This window comes from Lemur catta, chromosome 3, assembly GCF_020740605.2.
Source record: "Lemur catta isolate mLemCat1 chromosome 3, mLemCat1.pri, whole genome shotgun sequence".
NCBI classification, from domain to species: Eukaryota; Metazoa; Chordata; class Mammalia; order Primates; family Lemuridae; genus Lemur; species Lemur catta.
The window spans coordinates 108392011-108416683 of NC_059130.1; positions in this window are offsets into that span (position 1 = coordinate 108392011).

Here is a 24673-nt window from a genome sequence, read left to right on the forward strand (position 1 = left end):
ATAATGGGGCCTTCCAACCCCCACAGGGGGACGAGAGCCCCCAGCACTCACAGATCGAGCGCTAGGCCAACCCTGAATGTGTGCCACCCTTGTGCCAGTTCTAGAAATGATGAGGGGCCAGTTCTGGCAGCAGTAGCATGTGAGACCTAGCTTCTACCTTAGCCCCATGAATAATGCAGTTATTTTTTATTTATTTTTGAGATAGAGTCTTGCTCTGTCACCCAGGTTGGAGTACAATGGCATGATCATAGCTCGCTGCAACCTTGAACTTCCAGGCTCAAGCAATCCTCTTGCCTCAGCCTCCCATGTAGCTGGGACTACAGGGGCACGCCACCATGCCCAGCAACTTTTTCTTATTTTTTGTAGAGATGGGGTCTCGCTATGTTGCCCACGTTGGTCTTGAACTCCTGGCCTCAAGTGATCTTCCTGACTCAGCATCCCAAAGTGCTGGGATTACAGATGTGAACCACTGTGCCCAGCCAATGCAGGTATATTTTATAAAGCACTGAATAAGGAGACCTGGAGCCTCCTTAAAGAAGACAGTGGCTCAGAAACTGGATCCCTTTCCTCCGTTCAGTTCATGTGCTGGTAATGACTTATTTACCCAGCAACACTGGAGCAGGTGAACTTTCCATGTAATTGAAAATTATCCTTTGGCCGGGCGCAGTGGCTCACGCCTGTAATCCTAGCACTCTGGGAGGCCGAGGCAGGTGGATTGCTCGAGGTCAGGAGTTCGAGACCAGCCTGAGCAAGAGCGAGACCTCGTCTCTACTAAAAGTAGAAAGAAATTATCTGGCCAACTAAAAAAATATATATAGAAAAAATTAGCCGGGCATGGTGGTGCATGCCTGTAGTCCCAGCTACCTGGGAGGCTGAGGCAGTAGGATCAGCTTAAGCCCAGGAGTTTGAGGTTGCTGTGAGCTAGGCTGACGCCACGGCACTCACTCTAGCCCAGGCAACAGAGCGAGACTCTGTCTCAAAAAAAAAAAAGAAAAAGAAAATTATCCTTCAAGCCACAAAGTATAATATTGGCTATTTTGGATGGTAATCTTCCAAAAAGTTAACACATAGTTTTTAATCAAAGTGAACTGGCTTCATTTAACATTCCAGGATGTTCCAGCCAGGTTAGACTAGATTATATGGTGATAATAGCCCCCAAAAGCAACAAAAATTTATTTCTTGCCCGTGCTTCTTGTCCTCTGTGGGTCAGTTGTAGACTCTGCTCTGGTCATATTTATCCTCACTCTGGGACACAGGCTGGTGGAGTCACCACTATCTCAAAGTGTTGCTGGTTACCATGGTGGAGCCAGAAGAAAGCATGATGAAGCTCCTACTAGTTCTGAAAGCTTCTGCCCAGGAGTGACACTCATTATTTCTGTTCACATTTCATAAGCCAAAGTATGTCGTCTGGCCATTCCTAACATCGTGTCATCCCAGGAGAGCCAAAATATTTGTACCCAAGTCTCATGTCAAACAAGTGGTGCCCTCCGGTCTGTGAAGCTGTGGATAGCTGTTTGCACCTACACTGCGTGGCCCCAGCCACTATCCTTTTAGTTCTTTTGAGTGCTGTTCAGAGTTTTTGTTGTCTTCCTTGTGGCCAGGCTGCCAGCCCTCACTCTTCACTGACTTTAACGTGCCAGCCTCTAAGCTGCCCTCCCTGGTCACGTCAAGTTTGTGACTTCTGATGTGCAATGCACTGAGAAATCAGCCACATTATATAAAACTGTGTCTAAAGGAAAACTAGGTAGTCACTGAGAGAGGGCTTTAGGGACTGTCCTGCCTGCAGCTAAAGTGCATTGGCTTTAGGGCATGGACTTCATAATCCTTCCTCTGACTGCTCAGGAGTGGTGTTCCAAGACCTTTGGTCCTTCATTCTGGTTTTTGGTCAGTTTCCAGGGAATGGAAGGACACCAGATAAAATGCCTTTTAGATAAGCAAGGTAATTCTGATGCAAACTGGCATGTGTTGTTAAACTGCATTGTGCTGAATCTTTTCTAAAAAGAGGACGTCTTGGGTTTGCTTTGCATCTTCTCATTCCCCATTCGGGGGGCCTCCTAGTGGTTATATGGTGAAATTTCTGTGCGTGGGATGGTCCGTCAGGAAGGTAAGTAAATATCCTTCCCACGTCCTGGACTTGTCAGGCTAAGGCTGGTTGGGTTCTTGCTGTGTCCCCAACACAATCCCCGAGCCCCTTTCCACTGTGGGTCCTGACACAGCTGCCCCTCTAGGCTGTCCTAAGTAAGACTACTGGGCTCTTGAAATGGCAAATGATGGACTCCAACACCACGTCTCCACCTCGTGGGGACCTTCATCTTCCTCTTTTTTCTTCTGGAGAAGTAACACAAAGTGCCAGAGGGACCACAAAGGCCATTCCCTATACTAATGAGAGACTCCTCCTCATTAGGAAACCCACTTTTTGTCCCACCACAGCCAGGTGCAGAGGCCAGGTGACCCTGTCCATAACTGTGTGGCACAATGACAGTTACGGGGGTGATAGTTGTAATAGCCAACGTTTATTGGGCCCATACTGTGTGTCAGGTACTGAGCTCTGTGCTTCTCATAGTAACCCAGAGTTTGGGTGACACGAGTCTCATTGAACACGTGAGGAAACAGGCTTAGAGAAGTGATTTCATCAGGTTCTGTCAGCAAGAATTTGCCAAAACTGGAACTTTGGCATCAAAAACTGTTCTGTAGTTCCTAACGTGCATACTTGGTTTTCCTCCATTTCTTCAAACTGTCAGGGTGTGTGGGGGGGTGCAATTTCATTATAGATTGACTCAAAAATATCAAAATCTCCAGCAACTTTTATATGACCTGCATTGGGTTTCAGTGATCTCTTCAGCACTATTGAGAAATGGGTTGGGGGAGAGAACTGAGTTTCTGGGTACTTGGTCAATTTGATAAACACAACAGAGCTCAGGGCTAAGAACGTAGTCTTTGAAATCACACAACTCCAACACAGCCCTGTGACTTTATGCTAGTTTATTAACTTCTATGACCTTCAGTTTTCTTATTTGTAAAATGGAAATTCTAATAGGATTCTAATAGCGCTTAGCACAGTGTCTATATCAAGGGCTTAATAAACATTAGCTATTACCAGTCTTTTTTTTTTTTTTTTTTTTTGAGACAGCGTCTCACTCTGTTGCCCAGGCTAGAGTGCCGTGGCATCAGCCTAGCTCACAGCAACCTCAAACTCCTGGGCTCAAACGATCCTCCTGCCTCAGCCTCCTGAGTAGCTGGGAATACCGGCATGCGCCACCATGCCCGGCTAATTTTTCTATATATATTTTTAGCTGTCCATATAATTTCTTTCTATTTTTAGTATAGACAGAGTCTCGCTCTTGCTGGTCTCGAACTCCTGAGTTCAAACGATCCACCCGCCTCAGCCTCCCAGAGTGTTAGGATTACAGGCGTGAGCCACCGCACCTGGCCTGCTATTGCCAGTCTTGTTTGGTCCTTTTTATATACCTGTAGTTTAGGTGTAATTTACCCTTGCACTAAATGGCTCAGTGGTCTTGGCCTAAGTTCTTATTCCATCTTCTATGGTTCCACAGTTACCTCCCTCACATGGACCCTCCTACCTGCCACCCAACTACCACCATTGTGTCTCCATGTCAGGGTAGAGCTAGGTGAGAGACAGTTTCCCACTCTCTTTGCTCTGATTTCCCTGCTCCCCACATCCAAAATCAAAATTCCCACCCTAGTTCTAGCCTTGTAGGTTCTCTTTACTACCAGAAAGAGTCCACACTCTTAGGTTCTGGTTGGGGTTTTAATTTCACACCTGATCATCCAAACACATCTATGCACCAGGTACAAACTCAAGGTCCTAAAATATCCAGTGGGAGAAGCATAGCTCTGTGTAAAGGCTGGCCACAGGGCGGGGTGGGGATGGGGGTTGCAGGAGAAGCTGGCTCTGGCTGGGGGAGGGGAGGTAAAGTGCCAGTGACCTCAGGGAAAACCCCAGGCCTGCGAATGGCCTATGAATTGCTCCTGCACAGCTCTCTCCCTCACTGTGTATCCAATTTCCTGCCAAGCCCTCCTGTCCTTCACTCTCTGTGGTTCTCACACCCAACCTGTCCTTTCCCTCTGGCTCTCCGTCAGCTCACCCCGGACTGTGATCTCTCCTGCCCTCCTGCATGCTGCTGCCGGATCTGCCTGAAACACCACATCTGTATTCAAATACCAGCCCAGCAAGGAGGTCTAATGGAAGGAAGACCAGACTGTTGTCTGGAGTTCTGGGTTCCTTTTTTCATTTATTTTTAATTAGTGTATTTATTTTTAGCGCTGATTATGCAGAGCAAGCCCTGGGTTCTTGACTGTCACCCTCTCTTGCTCCGTGACCCCAAGTGTGTTGGGGAGGGAAGGAGGGGGATGGAGCTTGTTCTTTTGACTCAGCTTCAAGGCCCCTTTGGTTCTGGCATTTTGTGCCTCTGTCATTGAGTTGTCAAGAATCTCCAGGATTCCCCTTTCCCGTAGAATCTCACCTCACTCCTCATTCTGTGTGGCTTTGTCCTTCCCCTCCTGTCCTCTGCTTCCAACCGTGCACTCTTCTTTTTCCACAGTCCCCTGTGCCCACCCTTTCCCCAGTGAGACAGTTGCGCCCTTGCTCACAGGGTTGCTCTCGCCTACAGGGCCTCCCTGCCTAGGCTCTGCGTATCCACATCCTGCGACTGCTTTAGGCCCAGCTCTCAGGCCCACCTCTTCCATAAAACCTTCTTGATTAAATCAAATGCAACTAACATTTGATCTCTTGGCCTCCTACTTCCCAAGAGAAATCCAGTCTGTGCCGTGTTTAGCATTGCCCTGTATCACATTATTCTGGGAGCAGGGCCCATCTGTTGGGCGGGAAAGAGCATCCTCCTGTTGAGTGACATGGGGGGGGGGGACAGGCATGCCTGCCCCCTGCCCCGCACCACCTCCCTTTCCCCAGCCAGCCCCAGAACAGCTGGGGTTCGCCCAGCCCTCCGATGTCTCCAGCTGCCTCTGCTTCCTCTTCCTTTGGTTTCCCCAGATCCCAGCTGTGAGGCCAGAGCAGAGTAACAATGCAGTCACGGCAGCTGGAGCGAACTTCTGAGCCACACAGACAAGCAGCACTGAGAGTTAGAAGGAGGGCAGAGCTGAGCTCAGATCACACCAACGTTGAAAACCAGGGAGAGCAGTTTGCTAGCTTATTTTTTCCATCTCGCTTTCATCTAAAAAAAGAAGCTGCTCAGAAACACGGTCCTCTTCAGCCTGTTAAGCCAGATGGCCCCGAGATGCTCAGCCTGCCAAGTGTGTATATATAATTATTCATCTTCATGGAATCACACCGGAGTTTGAATCCAGACACTGACACTTTCTTGTGTTTGATCTGGAGCCAGCAAATCCTTCTGAGCCTCTGTTTCTTTTTCTGTAAAATGGGGTCAGAGCGTCTGCCTTGCCCACCTTAGGGTTTTGGGGGTGGGATTGGGGAGTGAGTTCAACAGAGGATGTAAGAGCACTTTGTAATCTACAATGCACTGGACAAATGTGTTTCTGTCAATAATAAGAAATGCCATATTTTGTTTTTGCTGTAATGTGCTACTAATTAATGAGCACTTATTCTGGCCAGATATTGTGCTAAGTGTCTTACATACGTCGTATCATTTAATTCTAACGACATTCCTCTAAGGCAGTGCAAGTTATCCCCTTTCTGCAGATCAGGAAGGTGAGGTTCAGAAAGGTTTGCTAACCCAGCCAAGCCACTCAGCATGGAAGTGCTGGAGCTGGGATTTGAACCTGAACTGTTGGGCTCCAAAGTCAGTGCTCTTAATTCTTGTTCATTACTATCTCTCCTGCCCCCGCCCCATAAAAAAAAGGTTCTTGACCTTATGTAGGCTAAAATAAACCACAGCTTGGTTTCCAACTGAATGCACTAAGCAGTTGGTTCAAAGACCAGGCTGAGCTGAGTCCTGGCAGTAACATGTATACCTTGATTTGCCTTTTTAGCAGTAAAGATGGGCTTCATCCATTCATACGCCTTGTACAAAGTGAATAATTCAGGGAACAAACCGATTAGTACTGTACCCTATAAACCACGGAGCCAACCAGCTGGCAGAAAATATTTTTAAAATCTCTAATCCACATATTGTATTAGTGATTCACTGCTTTAGACACACATCCAAATCACTTACGGACTATTTAAGAATACAGGCCAGGCGCGGTGGCTCACGCCTGTAATCCTAGCACTCTGGAGGGCTGAGGCGGGTGGATCCTTTGAGCTCAGGAGTTCGAGACCAGCCTGAGCAAGAGCGAGACCCCCGTCTCTACTAAAAATAGAAAAAAATTATATGGACAACTAAAAATATATATAGAAAAAATTAGCCGGGCATGGTGGCGCATGCCTGTATTCCCAGCTACTCGGGAGGCTGAGGCAGGAGGATTGCTTGAGCCCAGGAGGTTGAGGTTGCTGTGAGCTAGGCTGATGCCACGACACTCTAGCCTGGGCAACAGAGTGAGACTCTGTCTCAAAAAAAAAAAAAAAAAGAATACAGATACCCTGGCCCTGTCTCCAGAGATCCAGAGATGCTGATTCAGAAGGTCTAGGGCGGGGCCCAGGTGCATGCAGGGGTGTGTGTGTGTGTGTGTGTGTGTGTGTGTGTGTGTGTGTGTGTGAGAGAGAGAGAGAGAGAGAGATAAGCTCCACGAATATTCCTGATATGCAGCCAAGTTTGAGAATCCTTGCTATGCTTTAAGGCTTAAGCCTATCAGCTATTTTCTTTTCTTTTATGGAACAAGAGTAACTGCTAGCTGAAAATATAGAATCATTAAATTTTAGAATTAGAAGAGCCCTTAAGGTACTTGGTCCATGCAGAAACCAGAGCTCAGAGAAGTTCAGCAGGTTGCTGGCAGACTTGAATTCAAATCCAGATCTTCTGACTTGCAGTCTAGTGCTTTAAAGACATCCATGGATGCCAGGATTTTGTTAGATTATTAAGAAAATCCTCAGGACCCACCCACTCACCATGATATCCATGATTTCCAGCAACCGTGCCTGGGGGTTTTGTGTATGAAAGAAGCCTGGAATAGAAGGCCTATGAGAATTGGCTCCAAAGGCGGTTCTCGTCTGTGTTCCTTTATTCTCCAAGGCTTACTGATGCCTGCGCGGTAGCTGGCCTGTCCTCATGGAACTGAGTCTGGAGGGCAAGAAAGGCAGTCAAAGTCAGGTCCCGTGTGATGAGTGCTGCAACAGGGGGTGTACAAGGCCCAGAAGTGGCACAGGGTGATCACTTCAACTTCTGCAGGGGAGAAAGGCTAAAAAGGCTTCCCCAAGTATCATACACCTGAGCTTGGTATTTTTCCTAGTTATCTATGGCTGCATAATTATTCCAAAATCGAACAGCTTAGCACATCAAAAATTATCCCACACTTTCTATGGCTCAGAAATTCTGGAGTGGCATAGCTGGGTGGTTCTGGCTGAAGGTCTGTCATGAGGTTGCTGTCAAGACGTCAGCTGGGGCTGGGCGCAGTGGCTCACGCCTGTAATCCTAGCACTCTGGGAAGCCGAGGTGGGAGGATCACTCGAGGTCAGGAGTTCGAGACCAGCCTGAGCGAGAGCAAGGCTGTCTCTACTAAAAATAGAAAGAAATAATTTGGACAGCTAAAAAATATATACATAGAAAAAATTAGCCCAGCATGGTGGCACATGCCTGTAGTCCCAGCTACTTGGGAGGCTGAGGCAGGAGGATTGCTTGAGCCCAGGAGTTTGAGGTTGCTGTGAGCTAGGCTGACGCCACGGCACTCTAGCCCAGGCAACAGAGTGAGACTCTGTCTCAAAAAAAACACGTCAGCTGGTGTTGCCTTCATCTGAAGGCTTGGCTCAGGCTCGAGGGCTCACCGAGAGATGGCTCACTCACGTGGCTGTTGGCAAAAGGCCTCAATTCCGCGTCACGCGGAGCTCTCCTCAGGGATGATGCTCACGCTGGCTTCTCCCAAAGCGAGTGATCCAAGAGAAAGCAACATGGAAGCCACCGCGTCCTTTACGACCCACCCTTGGAAGTTGTGCTGCATCATCATAGCCACAATATAATGTGAGTAGAGTCAGTCCTACCCAGTGCTGGAGGGGGCAATACAGGGACAAGGACACTAGGAGGCAGGGCTCATGGGGGCCATCATGGAGGCTGCTGTCACAGCATTGAAGATGGAGTCTTCCAGATGCACAAGGGAGAAGCATCACAGGCAGAGGACATATCATGTACAGGCAGGTGAAAGCACGGCATAGCATGTCCAGGACATTGTAACTGGCTTGGGGAATAAGGGGTGCAGGGAGTGTGCAGAGCCCTCTGTGCCAAATGAAGTCAGGCCTTTGTCACGTAGGCCAGTGGCTTTCAAATATTGCTGCACATTGGAATCACCTGAGGAGATGTTAAACTTCCCAATGCCAAAGCTGCACCCACATCAATTAAATAGGAACCCCTGAGAGTGGACCTGCACCTCAGCTGCTGTTAAAGGTGGTTCCACTCACAGCCAAGGTTGCGCGGAGTAATGGAGTAACGGAAAGCTTGAAGCAGGGAGTCCTGTGATCACATTGCCAATCTTCTCGCTGAGGAAGTACAGCTGTGCCTTCTCTGCCTGCTCATCTAGAAAGTTCAGTATCAGGGCTAGGAAGGCCCGATCCTATATCATCTGTGCTCACCCCCTCACTCAGGTATGATATGTTTCATCATCTCTGCTACCAAAGACTAAGCATAAATAGCTAAACCGTAGTAACCCCCAAAGTTCCCAGCATCTTGTATTTACAAACTTACGGAACTAATGTTGATGCCAACATCCTTATGTTATCCTAATCACTCGAGCTTTTCTCCCATTTATCACTGTTACATATACACGCTTCCCTGTTTCTCATGTCCCACAGTCTGTGACAGTAGAGTGTGAGTGAAGGATGGGGTGTGGGCTTCTAGTCCTGATGTTATCATTTGTTAGCCAGTTGGGTGACTTAACTTCTCAGGGCTCAGTTAACACATCTGAAAAAATGGTGATAATACCTAAGAAGATTCTCAGAATGGTGATAATACCTAAGAAGATTCTCAAGGGTATTTAGTGAGATAATGCATGGGAAGACCTCTGTCTGCCAAATGCCTGACATGTAGTTAGTGCTCAGTAAATGCTAGTTGTGCAGCACTCCAGGTGGCATTTTAATATTCTGCTGCATCAACTCTCCCTCTTAAGTCTGCTTGCAGTTCTTCCCATTGCCAGGATACCTGAGCCCTTCTAGTTGTTTGGGGTTATTTTTGGTGGATTTTTTTTTTTTTTTTTGAGACAGGATCTTGTTCTATTGCCTGGGCTAGAGTGCAATGGCCTCATCAGAGCTCACAGCAACCTCAAACTCCTGGGCTCAAGCGATCCTCCTGACTCAGCCTCCCAAGTAGCCAGGACTACAAGTGTGCGCCACCACACCTGGCTAATGTTGTTTTTTTTTTAAAGAGACAGGGTCTCACTAGCACCCAGGCTGGTCTTGAACTCCTGGCCTCAAGCGATCCTCCCACCTCGGCTTCCCAAAGTGTTGGGATTACAGGTGCGAACCACCAGCCTGGCCCCTTTCTAGTTTTTAGCTATAATATTATCCATTTCTTTGTATATATTGGTGAGGTATTTTGTTTTGTTTTGCTAATTTCCCTAATTTTTCAAATATGGAAACTGAAGATTAGAGAGGTGAAGTAACTTGGCAAACAAAGGTCACACTGCTTTCAGTGGCAGAGCCAGGCCCAGCACGCGGAGTCTTGACCTCTTGTCCTCACCCTGCCACCCAGCCCCCGGCTCGCTGGAGATTTGAAGGCAGGCCCTTCCTGCCTTCTCTTCGCCAGCCTGAATGATTCAGATCTCACGTTGTGTCCTCTACCATCTCTCCCACACTTTCATCACCCTAGAGGTCCCTCGTCAATCCAGGATAATTGGAGCAGCGTCCCTGCTGCTCCCCTGGGGAGAGGGCACAGACGATGACTAATGCTTTGGAGACCTGGACTCATCTCATCTCTGGATCTCTGTTGACGACTGCAGTCTGATGGGGACGGGGATCCTGTCTGAATTAGCGTCCTCTCACCTACCCGGAGCACTGTCTAATTTCATTGAATTCACTCTCCTAAAACAGGAGAGCGTGAAGGGACCATTGAGATCATTCTCTGACCCAAGCCCTGTTATTTTTAAAATGGGAAAACTGAGGCTCAGTGATGCAGGTTGACCAGAGGCAGATGTGGGACTGGACCCAAAGTTCCTGGGTCCCAGTGTGGAGCTGGGGAGAGGGCGCTGGAGCCAGGCAGGTGAACCTGGGCACAGGGCTAAATGATGCTCAATTTCTTCTGTGTAAAGTGGCCACGCCTGGCTCAGGGATGCATAAGGACTAAATGAGATAACTGCTGTAGAGGATGGAGCACTGTGCTCAGTAGATGTCATCATTTTTCTCTAGAGCACAGTAGGAAAGAGCCTGGGCTTTGGGGTCAGAAAAGCCATTCAAATCCTAGATACCCACTTAACTAGCTGTGTGATCTGGGACAACTTATTTAATAAGAGTCAACACGTACTGAATTTGCTTGTCCCAGGCATTAAGCTAAGTGCCTTAGAGATGTTATTTCATGTAACTTCTCTAACAAATTTATGAGGTAGGTACTACCAGTGTCCTGATTGTATGAATGAAGATACAGAGGCATGTGTCAATTTCGTCATTGTACTTCAGCATCCCGTTTTTTCCTGATAATTCTCTAGCTTGTATCCTTTTCTGCCAAGTACACCCATCTTCTCCCTCTCAGTGCTTAAGGATTCTCCACTGCTTTTGAGCTTTGGAACAGGCCGTCAACTCTTAAATGCCCTCTCACCTCTTCTCTTCACTGAGTCTGTTCCTCCCTCTGTTCCAGTGCTGCTGCTGACTGTCCTCTAAGAAACCTGCCCTGCAGGCTTGCGCGAGTCCCTCCGGCATCCTCTCCCTCCGGTCTGTTGTAAGTGCCTAAATCTATTCCTCATGTGTGTTGGTTTTACTGTTCTTTGTGTTTATTTCCTATCAGGTCTTCATTGTGTCAAGGTTTTCCCCTTAACACAAAGGATTTCCTAAAAGACATGTCTCCCCAGCCAGTTCCATTCAGCCAACATGGCTTGGACATGCTAATTTGGCTAAATAGAGAGAGAATGCTAGGTACGGCCAGGCATGGTGGCTCACACCTGTAATCTCAGCAACTGGAGAGACTGAAGCAGGAGGATCACTTGAGGCCAGGAGTTCAAGACCAACCTGGGCAACATAGTGAGACCCCATCTCTAAAAAAAAAAAAAAAAGAAAAGAAAACATTACCCAGAAGTGGTGGTTTGAACCCGTAGTCCCAGCTACTTAGGAGGGTGAGGCAGGAGGATCACTTGAGCCCAAATATTCAAGGCAGCAATGAGCTGTGATTGTGACACTGCACTCCACCCTAGGGGACAGAACAAGACCCTGTCTTTAAAAAGAAAAAAAAAAAAAAAAAAGGAATTTTACGTACAAATTCATATTTTTCCTCAGAATGTTGAAGACCTTACTCCTATGCCTTCCAGTATGCAGTTCTGTTAGTAATACTGAGATCTGATGCCAGTTAAGTCTTGGTCCATTATTTTTGGAAATTTTGAGGCTGACCTTTTATCCTTAAAGGTCTGAATGTGTCCCTGCAAACTTCATGTGTTGGAAACTTGGTTCCCAGTGCAGCATTGTCAAGAGGTGGGAACTCTGGGTGGCAACTGGGTCATGAGGGTTCTGTTCTCATGAATGGGTTCATCTACTCAAGGATTAATAGGTTAATGGATTAATGGTTTTTTGAGGGAGTGAGATGGTTATCATGAGAGTGGGTCTGTCATAAAAGCCAGTTTGGCCATCTCTTGTGAGCCTGCTCACCGTGCCATGCCCTGTGCACACCACCTCCAGACTCCGCAGAGTCCCCACCAGCAAGAAAACCCTCACCCAGAACCACATGGGATGGCAGAGGAGCAAGCAGTCCCCCAAAAGGCAGAATTCCAGGCAGACAGACTGCCCCTATCCTCATAAGGACTGTAGGGCGTTTCACTCCCAGATGGCTTGCCCTTTTGTTTCTTTCTGGGAACTCTTGCTTTTTTCACTTGGAAGCCCTCTCTAAGATCTCTCACTTTGTCTAGAAAGCACTTCCAGTACCTTTAGCAGATTTGAAGCAGACATTCAACCACGGATGCATTGACACAACACTGTTCATATGAGGGCATTTGCTCCAAAAACTAAATCATTAAATCGATATCTTTTTTCACTATCAAGTGGTATGTGCAAAGCAGACATCTTCACTTGCACTCTTAGCCTCACCCAGTGCCAGCTCTCACCCCCAGAAATCAGGAATGATCCGCAGTGGAGAGGCGATCAGCGGCATGGCAAAAATCAGGAATAGGGTTAAGGTCACTGGTGGCATGAGTCAGGGGCAGAATGAGCATCAGAGAAGGTGGGGGTTGGGTTTGCCTTTCATAAACTACCTGGTAATTTTTTTTTTTTTTTTTTTTGAGACAGAGTCTTCCTCTGTTGCCCGGGCTAGAGTGAGTGCCGTGGCATCAGCCTAGCTCACAGCAACCTCAGACTCCTGGGCTCAAGCGATCGCCCTGCTTCAGCCTCCCGAGTAGCTGGGACTACAGGCATGTGCCACCACGCCTGGCTAATTTTTTCTATTTTTTTTTTTTTAGTTGCCCGGCTAATTTCTTTCTGTTTTCAGTAGAGATGGGGTCTTGCTCTTGCAAGGTCTCCAATTCCTGACCTCAAGTGATCCTCCCACCTTGGCCTCCCAGAGTGCTAAGGTTGCAGGCGTGAGCCACCTCACCCGGCCATGGTAATTTTTTTAATACTGATTTTCTATTTTGACTCAGTTCTATCAAAACGTCTCCCATGTCAAAATGTTCCTGTGAACTAAAACAAAATCTTAAGGCTCACCTGCCCCCACCAGCTGACTGTGGACCCCCTCTTGGCTAAAGGAATTTCCTAAAACTAAATTGCCCGTCTGGAGGAAGGAGGTCAGACATGCCTTATTATGTCCCCCTCCCTTCTTGGGGACATCCTGTGTAACCCATTAACAGGCCTAAGGCTATGCAAGACAAACCTACAGGTCCTCAATTTATACAATAAATATATGTCAGGTGGCTTGTCTCTGATAAACAGCTCCTATGTTAAAACATTCCAAGCCTTTAGACAAAGCTTCATATCTTTAACCAATTACAAGTCAAAGAATCTTTAAACCCACCTATAACCTGTAAGCCCTCCCTTCGGGATGGCCCACCTTTTCCAAACCAATGTATGCCTCCCACGTATTGATTCATGACTTTACCTGTAAACCCTGTCTCCCTGCAATGTATGAAACCAAACTGTAACCCAGCCACACCGAGTCCACTTGCTCAAGGCTTCTTGGGCATTGCTTCAGGTCATGGTCCTCAAATTTGGCTCAGAGTAAATCTCTTTTTAAATTATTTTACAGAGTTTGGCTTTTTTTTTTTTCCATTGACATTCCCTACATCAAATTGGCTTTGCTAAACTCCCCTTCTCTGAGGCACAGCTGGGCTGAGACTCAGACGGCTGACTCCCAGGCCACTACTCTTATCAGATAGGGCATGACCTCCCAGCAGAGTGGGCCCTGGCCCAGGCAATGCAGATTCCAGGCCCAGACTCTGCCTTCATTTGTCTGCTGTGGGTCGCTGCCTGAGCAGTGGGACCAAGGAGATGCTTTATCTTACTCCCCACACGCCCTTCCTCTCCCTCCTGGGTTTCAGATCTGGAGGGTGAGGGTGGAACTGGAAAGGCTGGGTTAGCTGACTGCCTCTGTCCCCAGTCCCCAATTCCAGGCCTTGCCACTCAGTCTCAGTAGCTTCCTTATCTTTGATAAATAAAGCTGAGGCCCAGGGGACACCCTCATCATCCTGCCCCACCCAGCTTAAAACTCAGTAGCTGCAGAGTCTATAAGACTCCCTCTAAACTGCTTTGCATGGCTAGGAAAGGAACCAGGCCACAGCCCCTTCCTTGGTCCTCGGACCCTTGGTGTAAACGGGGCAATTACCTCCCCACGGAGCTGTCTCTTCTCACTTTAGGGTCCCAGCCTTGAATCACTATTTTTTTTTTTTTTTTTTTTGAGATAGGATCTTGCTCTGTCACCCTGGCTAGAGTACAGTGGCATCACCCTTATTCACTGCCACCTCAACTTCCTGGGCTCAAGCAATCCTCCTGCCTCAGCCTCCCGAGTAGCTGGGACTACACGTGCACACCACCACACCTAGCTAATTTTTCTATTTTTTGTAGAAATGGGTCTTGCTCTTGCTCAGACTGGTCTTGAACTCCTGTCCTCAACGGATCCTCCTGCCTTGGTCTCCCAAAGTGCTAGGATTACAGGCGTGAGCCACCGCGCCCAGCCAAGACACTATTTTTGTTTGTTGTTTGTTTTGATTTATCTTGGATTTTTTCTCTCTTCTATTTATTCCCCTAATTTCCATCTCCTCACTCTTTGAGGAACAGGCTGCCTTAGTCTGTTGGGGCTGCCATAACACAATACCACAGACTGGGTGGCTAAACAACAGACATTTACTTCTCCCAGTTCTGGAGACCAGGAAGTCCAAGATCAAGGTGCCTCTCAGTAAGGTTCCTGGTGAGTGGCCCTTTTCCTGGCTTGCAGATGGCTGCCTCGTTGCTGTGTCCTCACACAGCATGGAGAGAGAGAGAGAGAGAGAGAGAGAGAGAGAGAGAGAAGTACTCATACTGGTCTTTATTCCTCTCCTACAAGGACACTAATCCCATTATGAGGGCCCTACCCTCCTAACCTCACTAAACCTAATTACCTCCCAAGGGCCCCACCTTTCAACACCATCACACTAGGGGGTAGATTTTTAGCATATGAATTTTAGGGGGACACAAACATTCAGTCACAAGACATGCTTATTGTAGAAATTTTTGAAAAACACAAAAACATAAAACAAAAGCACAAACTATCCTACCATTCAAAGCACAAACTATCCCACCATCCTACGATCCAAAGAAACTTCCAGCATATTTTTAAGTATTTTTCAACACTTACTCTTAAAGATATATATATCACACATAAAACTTTCTATCTTATAAGCATTTTTCCATATTAAGCAACCTTTATAAACATTTTATGTATATTCACCATTTTATTTTATTTTATTTTTTTTGAGACAGAGTCTCGCTTTGTTGCCCGGGCTAGAGTGAGTGCCGTGGTGTCAGCCTAGCTCACAGCAACCTCAAACTCCTGGGCTCAAACCATCCTCCTGCCTCAGCCTCCCGAGTAGCTGGGACTACAGGCATGTGCCACCATGTCCGGCTAATTTTTTCTATATATATTTTTAGTTGTCCAGATAATTTCTTTCATTTTTAGTAGAGACGGGGTCTCGCTCAGGCTGGTCTCGAACTCCTGACCTCGAGCAATCCACCCGCCTCGGCCTCCCAGAGGGCTAGGATTACAGGCGTGAGCCACCGTGCCCAGCCTATATTCACCATTTTAAATGATTAAGTATGTTACTCTATAACTGTAGCATAGTTTATGTAGCCTGTTTCCTAATATTGGATGCTGAGGTTGTTTTTACTTTTTTCCTGTAAAAATTAACATTATTCTTTGTGATGGAACTTTTCTCTGTTTTGACTCTGATGGGCAGTCCCACACATCTACACATGATGAAATTAAATAGAACTAAATACACACACACAAGTCGGTACTTGTAAAGTAGTAGAATCTGAACAAGGTAGGTGGATTACATGAATGTCAATTCCCAGCTGTTATTGTACAAGATGTTACCTTTGAGGAAAACTGGATGAAAGGTACAGCTGTTCTCTCAATATTATTTCTTACAACTGCATGTTAATCTACAAATTAATTCAAAATAAAAAGTTCTTTAAAACAACTATACTGGACATATTTTATAAGTGCATGTGTACATCTCAACTTCTAATTGTTTCCTTTGGGTAGATTCATATGAGAGAAATTGCTCATAAGAAAACTCAGGCCAGGCGTGGTGACTAACGCCTGTAATCCTAGCACTCTGAGAGGCCGAGGCGGGAGGATTGCTCAAGGTCAGGAGTTCGAGACCAGCCTGAGCAAGAGCGAGACCCCATCTCTACTAAAAATAGAAAGAAATTATCTGGACAACTAAATATATATAGAAAAAAATTAGCCGGGCATGGTGGCGCATGCCTGTAGTCCCAGCTACTCGGAAGGGCTGAGGCAGGAGGATCACTTGAGCCCAGGAGTTTGAGGTTGCTGTGAGCTAGGCTGACGCCACGGTACTCTAGCCCAGGCAACAGAGCAAGATTCTGTCTCAAAAAAACAAAAACAAAACAAAAAAAAAAAACAAGAAAATTCAGTAGGAAGTAAGAGCTCTCCGTCTCAGCACATTAGGGTTTACTGGCTATCACCCAAGAAGCTCTGTGGGCATAGCAAACCTATGTGTATGCCAACAAAGCATGAGGGCTTAACCACACTCACAGACTGTTCCACAAACCTAGAATGCCAGTTTACTAATTTACAATGAGACGTGTAAGTGGAGGGGACCAGGACCCCCTCCCCACTGACCAGAGCCTCCCTCCCTGTAGGCCCTACCCTGGTAGAGCCCCATTCTGATCAGAAGATGATTGGTGATGTGGAGCAAGGGGGATTAAGTAACATGACCCACATGTTAAGGCTATCGGGCTAAACCCTCCTGTGCACATCGCCACCAGGGACAGATGCATGGGTTCTTAGGCAGGGCAACCTCCCTTAGCAGTGCTTGAATGGGGACAGCCTATACTGGCCTCTTGAACTCTCCATTTCTGGGCTTTCAGGATTTGCTAACCCCTGTTCCGTCGGCACATTGTTCTGTTAGGTGCGTGAATATGTTCTGGTGAGTTATAAGCAAATCTTGTTGGCCTGGGGGCTGACCTGTCTCGTAGCTCTTGTTTCAAGTCCCCGGTTCGGTGGCTCCCTGCAGGGCGCTTATCCCCTGATAGTATATGCAAAATTTTGAGTGTATGGTCAAATGTATTTTCTGGAGAGAGAATTTGTAGTGTTTACCAGATTTTCAGAAAAGGGTTTCAATTTCACAGTGACCATAACACGGCCCCGTGTTCCAGTCTTGGTACTGAGGAGGGCTCCACGTGCATTGTCTCATTTAATCCCCTCTTAGATCGAGAATCTTGCCCTGAGTTACCAGTTTGGGCAAGTTAAAGAACTACTGCTTTAAAGTGACTTTGTAAATCCCTTCTCTGGTAGACTCAGTGTTTGTACTAAGGGGAATCTTATTAATATTTCCCTTTTATCTTCCTAGATGAAGGAAAAAATGATGGGTGACAAGCACATGATCCAAACGGAGCCGTGGCATGTCTTGTTGATTCTTCCCAGAGACTGAGTTCTGCCGTCAGCCCCAGCCTCTCCGGTTACCTGTTTTCTTTTCTTGTTCACAGGTCTCTGTATGTGCTCAGATTAACCTGGGAACTGGCACCTGGTCTGCATCGCACGGACTTTGGCAACCTGGCTGCCATCTTCTCCTACACACACCCTTCCTTCCCAAAAGCAGCCTGCTGCTTCTCTCTCCCTTTTAATCCACCAGGGTCTAGAAGCTGCAAGTTGTCTAAAGCATCACTGGGTCACTTTTTATCAAAAGTGGCATGCATTTCTGTCAGCATCCCACCAGAAAATCAGGCAAGATCCACTTATCACTGAATATTCATTAATTTTCCAGACTCTCTTCTAGGTACTAGGGATACCGACAAAAATATTTACCCTCATGGAGCCCAAGTTCTAGGGGAAGAAAACAGACAATAAATAAATAAACAAGCAAAACTCCAGCAGGTCAGATGCTTTTAAGATAAGTAAAAGAGCCAGGCATGGTGGCACATAGCTACAGTCCCAGCTACTGGGGAGGCTGAGGCAGGAGGATCGCTTGAGCCCAGGAGTTCGGGGCTGCAGTGAGCTATGGTCAGGCCACTGCACTCCAGCCTGGATGACAGAGCGAGACCCTGTCTCTAAAAAAAAAACAAAAACAAAAAAGATAAATAAAATAGGGGTGGGGCATAAGGAGTGCCAGGGATGGGACATGCATGGGTAAGTGGGGTAGTCAGGGACGGCCTCACTGAGAAGTGACAATTAATCAAAGACTTTTGTGATCTAGTGGAAACACCTGGGTTTTAGAGTCCAGTGGAAGTCCAAATCCTGCTTCTGTAGCTTTAATTGTGTGGCCTTGGGCTAGACCCTTAACCTGAACTGCTTTAGTTCCCCATTTACACAATGTAGATAAAAGGCATATATAATATAAAGTATCCGGCACCAAGTACATAAATGGGAACCATTGTCACAGCTTTCACTGGATGACCTTGAAGGTCCATCCAGTCCAGGGTTCCCTTATTTCTGGAGGGGCCCAAAGGGAGGGGCTGGAGCTCTCCTTCTGAGTCCAGCCCCAAGATGAAGCCTAAACTTCTCTATTGATGATTTAGATGAAATTCACTGTGCAGCAACATAAACACTCCTCTCTGAAAACAGAGAGTTTTCATTTTTTAACAAAGACTCCTCATATTTCTCTCTTCTCCCTGCCTGATAAAGGAGTGGTCTTAAATCCAGTTCACTGATTGCAAAAACCTGGCTTGAATCAACACACTTGATCTATTTTCATCTTTCTACCGCTTGCTTAAAATAAGCAGCTCATTGCTATTCTGCCCACGGCCGCATCTAAATCATAACCGAACAGGGAGTTGAATACATTTTTCTCTCTTCTGCTAAATACCGTTTTTATCTTTGCAGAGCCCACTCGTCCTCAGACGACAGTGTGTGCTGTAGCAGTCCATGGCTGGACCTGAAGGAACAGTCAGGTGACAAAGGACCCCTCCCTATCTCCCAGTGAGCTTTCCTCCCCACGACCTGTTTGTCTCCCACCAGCAAATTCTCTGCCCATGGAGCTACTTCCAGGCTGTCGCTACAATTTCTCCTTTTGTTTTCACCACCCTCATGGCTCGGTCAGGGCTAGGGAGCCTTTGTGAACATTTGAGTCTGCAACGTCTCCCGGCAAAGGCTTCAATCCAAGCAGCCTCTGGACTTAAGTCTCCCCTTCTTTGACTCTTGTTATAGGAATTAGAAAATTAGCAAAACAGGGAATTCAAAGAACTCCGAAAAGCAGCTTCATAAACATGAATTAAAAGAGACTCTTGACTCCTAAAAGGAATGATGTCATGCTATACAACCAGCCTGAAAATCGTGCTTGTCATCACTAGTCTCCCATCCAAGCCTTCACTCTCCCTCATATACCTTCCCCTTCCCACGAGAAGGGCCGACATTATCATCATCTTACAGACACTCAAATGAGCCCCCCCGGGAGAGAGTCCGTGGCAGGGTCCAGATTAGGATGTGAGTGAGGCTCCCTCGAGGACAGCCTGGAGCCTGAGATGTCCCTCAACTGCTTCGTTATTTTAATCATTATGATTTTTTCCTCTTCAGTCAGCCGCAGCGCACTTGTGATAAGAAATCCTTGCCACCCACCATTGCAGACATCAAGTACAAGGACTGGCTCTAGGGAAAAAGAATAAATGGCCTATTCTGCTGTTGGGAAAACAGAAAGGGGAAGAGCCCCAGGGAGAGTTGGGAATACAGGACAGAGGATCAGAGCCGGGCTTTGCCTCTCAGCTGGAGCCATTTAGACATGGCACTATGAAGCTAGGGATTTGGGTTTCCAGCAATGGAGGTGAATGGCATGGAGCCAACTATAAGAAATGGCAAGAAAACAGATTCTGAAGATAGTCAGCCTCTATCCAATCCTGATTCTATGATTTACTAGCCCTGGACAACTTACTTTGCTTTTCTGAGGCTCAGTTTCCTCATCTATAAAATGGGAATAATAACTATTTCTACCTCACAGCATCGCTGTAAGGATTACATGAGATGATATATAAAAAATGCTTAGCACAGTATGCAATAAACAGTATGTATAATTGCTAAATGCCTCTAGTATGCCAAGCACTGTGCTAATCACTGGAGATGCTTATTTGTATGAATAAGGCAGAGTCCTCATTTTCTAGGAGTATATTGGCTCGTGGCTAGGAGAGGCAAGCAAACATTGACTATGCAGTGTTTCAGGAGTGGTGCTGGCTAGAAGGAGTAGTGCTTTCTTCTGTAGCTTCGGAACAGATCTTCCCACCTCTAGATGAAGTTCATTGTATAAGAACTGAGACTAAACCCATAACCTTTAACTAATAAGAACATTAAAAAAATAATAACAGCAGTATAGTAACTGGCCATTTTTAGGGAGAGGGTGTAAAATGTGACAGCAACCAGCGATTTCATTTTATCCTCTTCTGGGCCTTATGAGATTTGATGATGAGTGACTGAAAAGTTCAGCGTGGCTTTCCTGGGGCCTTCATAAAAGTAACTGTGAAGGCCCTGCCCACGCCAGCCCCTGCCTCTACTCCCTACCCTAACAAAGGCCAGCAGGGTAGAGAATAGTGGTTATGGGCCCTTCACCTGCCTTATGCAGGGGAAACTAAGTAGCAAAATGGCCAAAGGGTAATGGGAAGGGGATGCTGGTCAGAACCTGGTGGGTCTATGAGCTACCAGTAAGCAGATCATTTTTATGAGGTCAAGGAATTTAGGAAAATGCCTTCTTGCAGGTTTAGGTTGAAAGGAAACCCTATACCTTGCCCTGCCTCTGCTGGAAATAGGGCAGTGGTAGGAGAGGTGGGAAGAATGTGACAGGGGTGGTCTCCTTGTCACTGTGCCAGCGGCCTCTGCTTACAGAGGTCCCTCTAGGGAGTGCCCTGGCCCAGGTTTAGGCTTGAGGCCTGGTCCACCCTGCTTTGTGTATGCCATGTGATTTTGTCTTTCCTTCCCCTCACATGCCTACGATACTTGACAGGGGATAAATTCTCCTCAGCCCTGGCACCTCATAGATTGCGTAGCAGCCCTGTGGAGTGGACACTCTTTGCTCCTCAGAAACTGAGGCTCAGAGAAAGCAAACATATCCAAGATCAAAGGGCTAGAAAGTGGAGATCCCAAGACTAGAGCCCAGCTCTGCTGAGCTTCCACTGTTCTAGATGCTTCCTTCCTTCCTTGCAGCCGTGGATTTGGGCTTCCTAAGGTAGGTTCCCCTAAAGGGCCAAAGGATCCCTGGCAACCAAGCTCCCTTCCTTTTCCTGACACTGCCCTTTGTATGGGAGGTTTACAGGGACACCAGGAAGGCCGTGGAGGGGGTGGAATGAGCCCCAGTCTCAGGTCAGGAGGTCAGAGTTCCCACCGGCTCTGCTGCCATCTCTCCTGTGAGCTTGAGCCACAGCACCTCTCGGCGTCTTGGGGTCCTTGTCTACTATAGGGAATCATATTCCTTTCCATACCTTTTGGGTATGATGAGAATCAAATTAAAAAAGCAATGTCAGGCCGGGTGTGGTGGCTCATGCCTGTAATCCTAGCACTCTGGGAGGCCGAACGGTGCGAGACCAGCCTGAGCAAGAGCGAGACCCCGTCTCTACTAAAAATAGAAAGAAATTATCTGGCCAACTAAAAATATATATAGAAAAAATTAGCTGGGCATGGTGGTGCATGCCTGTAGTCCCAGCTACTCGGGAGGCTGAGGCAGTAGGATCGCTTGAGCCCAGGAGTTTGAGGTTGCTGTGAGCTGGGCTGACACCACGGCACTCACTCTAGCTGAGCAACAGAGCGAGACTCTGTATGAAAAAAAAAAAAAAAAAAAATGTCAGAAACAATTTGAGAGTGTTGAAACTGCGCTACAAACACAAGGCATGATTCTGCACACCTGCTTATAAAAATGAGAGCTGGTGGTCCTCAGCTTGTTCCTTTCTTTCCTTTATTTCATTCAATCACAAAACACTAGAAAAATGTTGATTGAATACTTTCCTTGTGCCAGACACTGTGTTAGGTACTGGGCACCCAAGGAAATCTCCAGGTTTTGAGGAATTCAAAGGAAGGAGAGACAGATTCAAACAAATAATTACGTCACATAGACACGAGGCCTTTTAAAGAAATGACCACCATTGGGGAGCTCTTCATTGACATGTCCAGAGACTCTGTGGAATCGGGGGGTAGGGGACAGAGTGAGCAACACAAGGAGGATGAGTAGGAAGTTGATGGGGGGCAGGGTAGGGCAGAGGAAACATTGTGCACAAAAGCCCAGGAGGGTACGCGAGTACTTTAGCGTAGCTGGAGCACAGGTTGTTTGAGGGAAGTTTCATGGCTGTTTCTTTTTTTTTTTTTTTTCTGAGACAGAGTCTCACTCTGTTGCCCAGGCTAGAGTGCCATGACGTCAGCCTGGCTCACAGCAACCTCAAACTCCTGGGCTCAAGTGATCCTCCTGCCTCAGCCTCCCAAGTAGCTGGGACTATTGGTGCACATCACCACGCCCAGCTGATTTTTTTCTATTGTTAGTAGAGATGGGGTCTCACTCTTGCTGAGGTTGGTCTTGAACTCCTGACCTCAAGTGATCCTCCTGCCTCCGCCTCCCAGAGTGCTAGGATTACAGGAGTGAGCCACTGAGCCTGGCCTGGTGGCTGTTTCTTATTGCAGGAATGGAGCCCAGCAGTCACCCCTGGAGTTCTGTGGGGGACATGTTTAGGTGTGTACTTCTGTGAGTACTGGTTTGCCTCTCTGGGTTGCAAGGAAGAAGCCCATGTCAATGAAACTGAGTGACAGTGCTTTGTTGTGAGGCTCCACAGGAAGAGAGATTCTTAGGAAACCATCTCAGCTGCTAGCAGGACACGCTCTGGGTCCCCGGGCTTCCCAGTCAGTGCAGCGCTGTTCGGGTCATAACCTGAGTTCCAAGGTTCCACCTTGTCTGTGAGCCCTTGGTGTTGGTTATTGGTGGTTCCTCAGGGCAAGAGGGTCCAGTTGGGTTGGTTTGCTGCCGACTCGTGTAACTCTCCCCACCAGGCAGGGCTTCAGCCAAGCCACCATGGCAGTGCTTGGTTTCCTTCAGGTCCAGCACACACCAGGCCGTCTGTCCCAGGTCCGCGCAGAATGGGTTTTAGTCACAGTGCACCGCAACTGTATGCAGAGAGAACGCCTGGTCTTTACTTGGTCTCCCCCGTGGAGAGCTTTCTGGATTTCTCCCTTGGAAAGAGAGCTGGAGCTGAGGAGAAACCTCTAGGCATCACAGTCCAATTTACTTACTTCACAGAAGGGAAGAATAGAGCCCCAGAAAAGCTGATACACTTGCTCAAAGCTGTACAGCAAGTTAGCTGCAGGGGTAGGCCTAGAACCAGCTCTCCTGACTCCAGTTAGATTTTTTTGGTTGGTACATAAGGGTGCGTCTGTGCTAGTGAAGTGTTCGATAAACCCACCGGCTGTGTACCAGGCAGGGGCCATGTCCTGAGAGTGGACAGGCCATGTAATCCCTGTCCTCTAGAAAGGTTATAACCAGGGTATCAGAGCACAAATAGAAAAAGATAGCTGTCTGATTTGCAATGGCCCTGGGGAAGCCAGTACAGTTAGGCAAATTATACTAGGTCCAAGGGAAAAATCTATACGCCTCTGAGCATCTGCCTGACCCTCGGTGACCTGCTGAGAAAGGCGATTATCAAGATTTTTTTTTTTTGACAGATGGAGTCCCGCTATGTGGTCCAGGCTGGAGTGCAGTGGCTATCCACAAGCACCCTCACAGGGCACCACAGCCTCAAACCCCCCAGGCCCAAGTGATCCTCCTGCCTCAGCCTCCCAAATAGCTGGGACTACAGCGTACCCTATCACGCCTGGCTAAGATTTTTATGTTTCAGTCTTGTTAGAACTAGATAGGTCACAGGACTTCCGGACTCAGCCATAACAGAGCAGAGAGCAGGAAGGAGCCTGAGAGAATGGATTGGGGACCTCATTGTATGTGACCTGTTCTCTAAACCATCTGCTCTTGTAAATCCCTGTTTCACAGCCCAGAGCAGCTAGGGAAAGGGCCAGGAGTCTTTGAAACACAAACCACCAGCGTGTACAAGACCATTGGGTATGAAGCTGTCTTTTCTCTTCCCAAGTACATGAGGTTTATAAAGGATAAATGGAGTGTTTCTCTGGCTGGCCCAGTACCTGCTGCTCGTGCAGTGGCCGGGGGATGCTGTCGGAAGCTCTTGGGAGTGGCAATGGCATGGTTTCCAAAAAGACAAGTTGAAAACCCAGCTACAAGGTAAGCTCCAGAGCCTGGACCCTGGCAAATTAGTCTTTTGGCCTGGTTGCCATGGAGACAGACAGGCAGCAGCTGCTGGGGAAGAAGAAACAGCAGCTTCCCCAACATCTAGGATTCTGAAACAGTAATGGTGGGGGAGGGGGCTTGACACCGCCCTTTCTCCCCGAGATATCGAGGCTCCTCTCTGCCCCCCAGCTCCCAGACTCATAGGATCTGTTGAGTTGCCAGGGTCACAAAACAAGATGGTGGCAGTGCTGGATCCTGAAGCCTCAGTTTCCTGCTTCCAGGCCAGTCCCCCCACCCCCAACACCACAGTTGCTGCCTGCTCCGCTTTTGGAGCAAACAGATCTTCCAGCGCTGAGCTCCTGGGCCCTGGGAGGGTTCCCAAACGCCTTCTTGGAGGGGACAAGTCACTAGAGGTGAATCCCAGCGTGTTGGCCACTGGAGGCCAATTTTTCCTCTGCTCTGTCGCCGTCTCTCTGGAAAACCTGGCAGAGGCTGAGTGGATCTGTGACCAGCCATTGTCTAGAAAGGGAGCTTGAAGCTGAGCCCAGAGGGACCTCGGCAA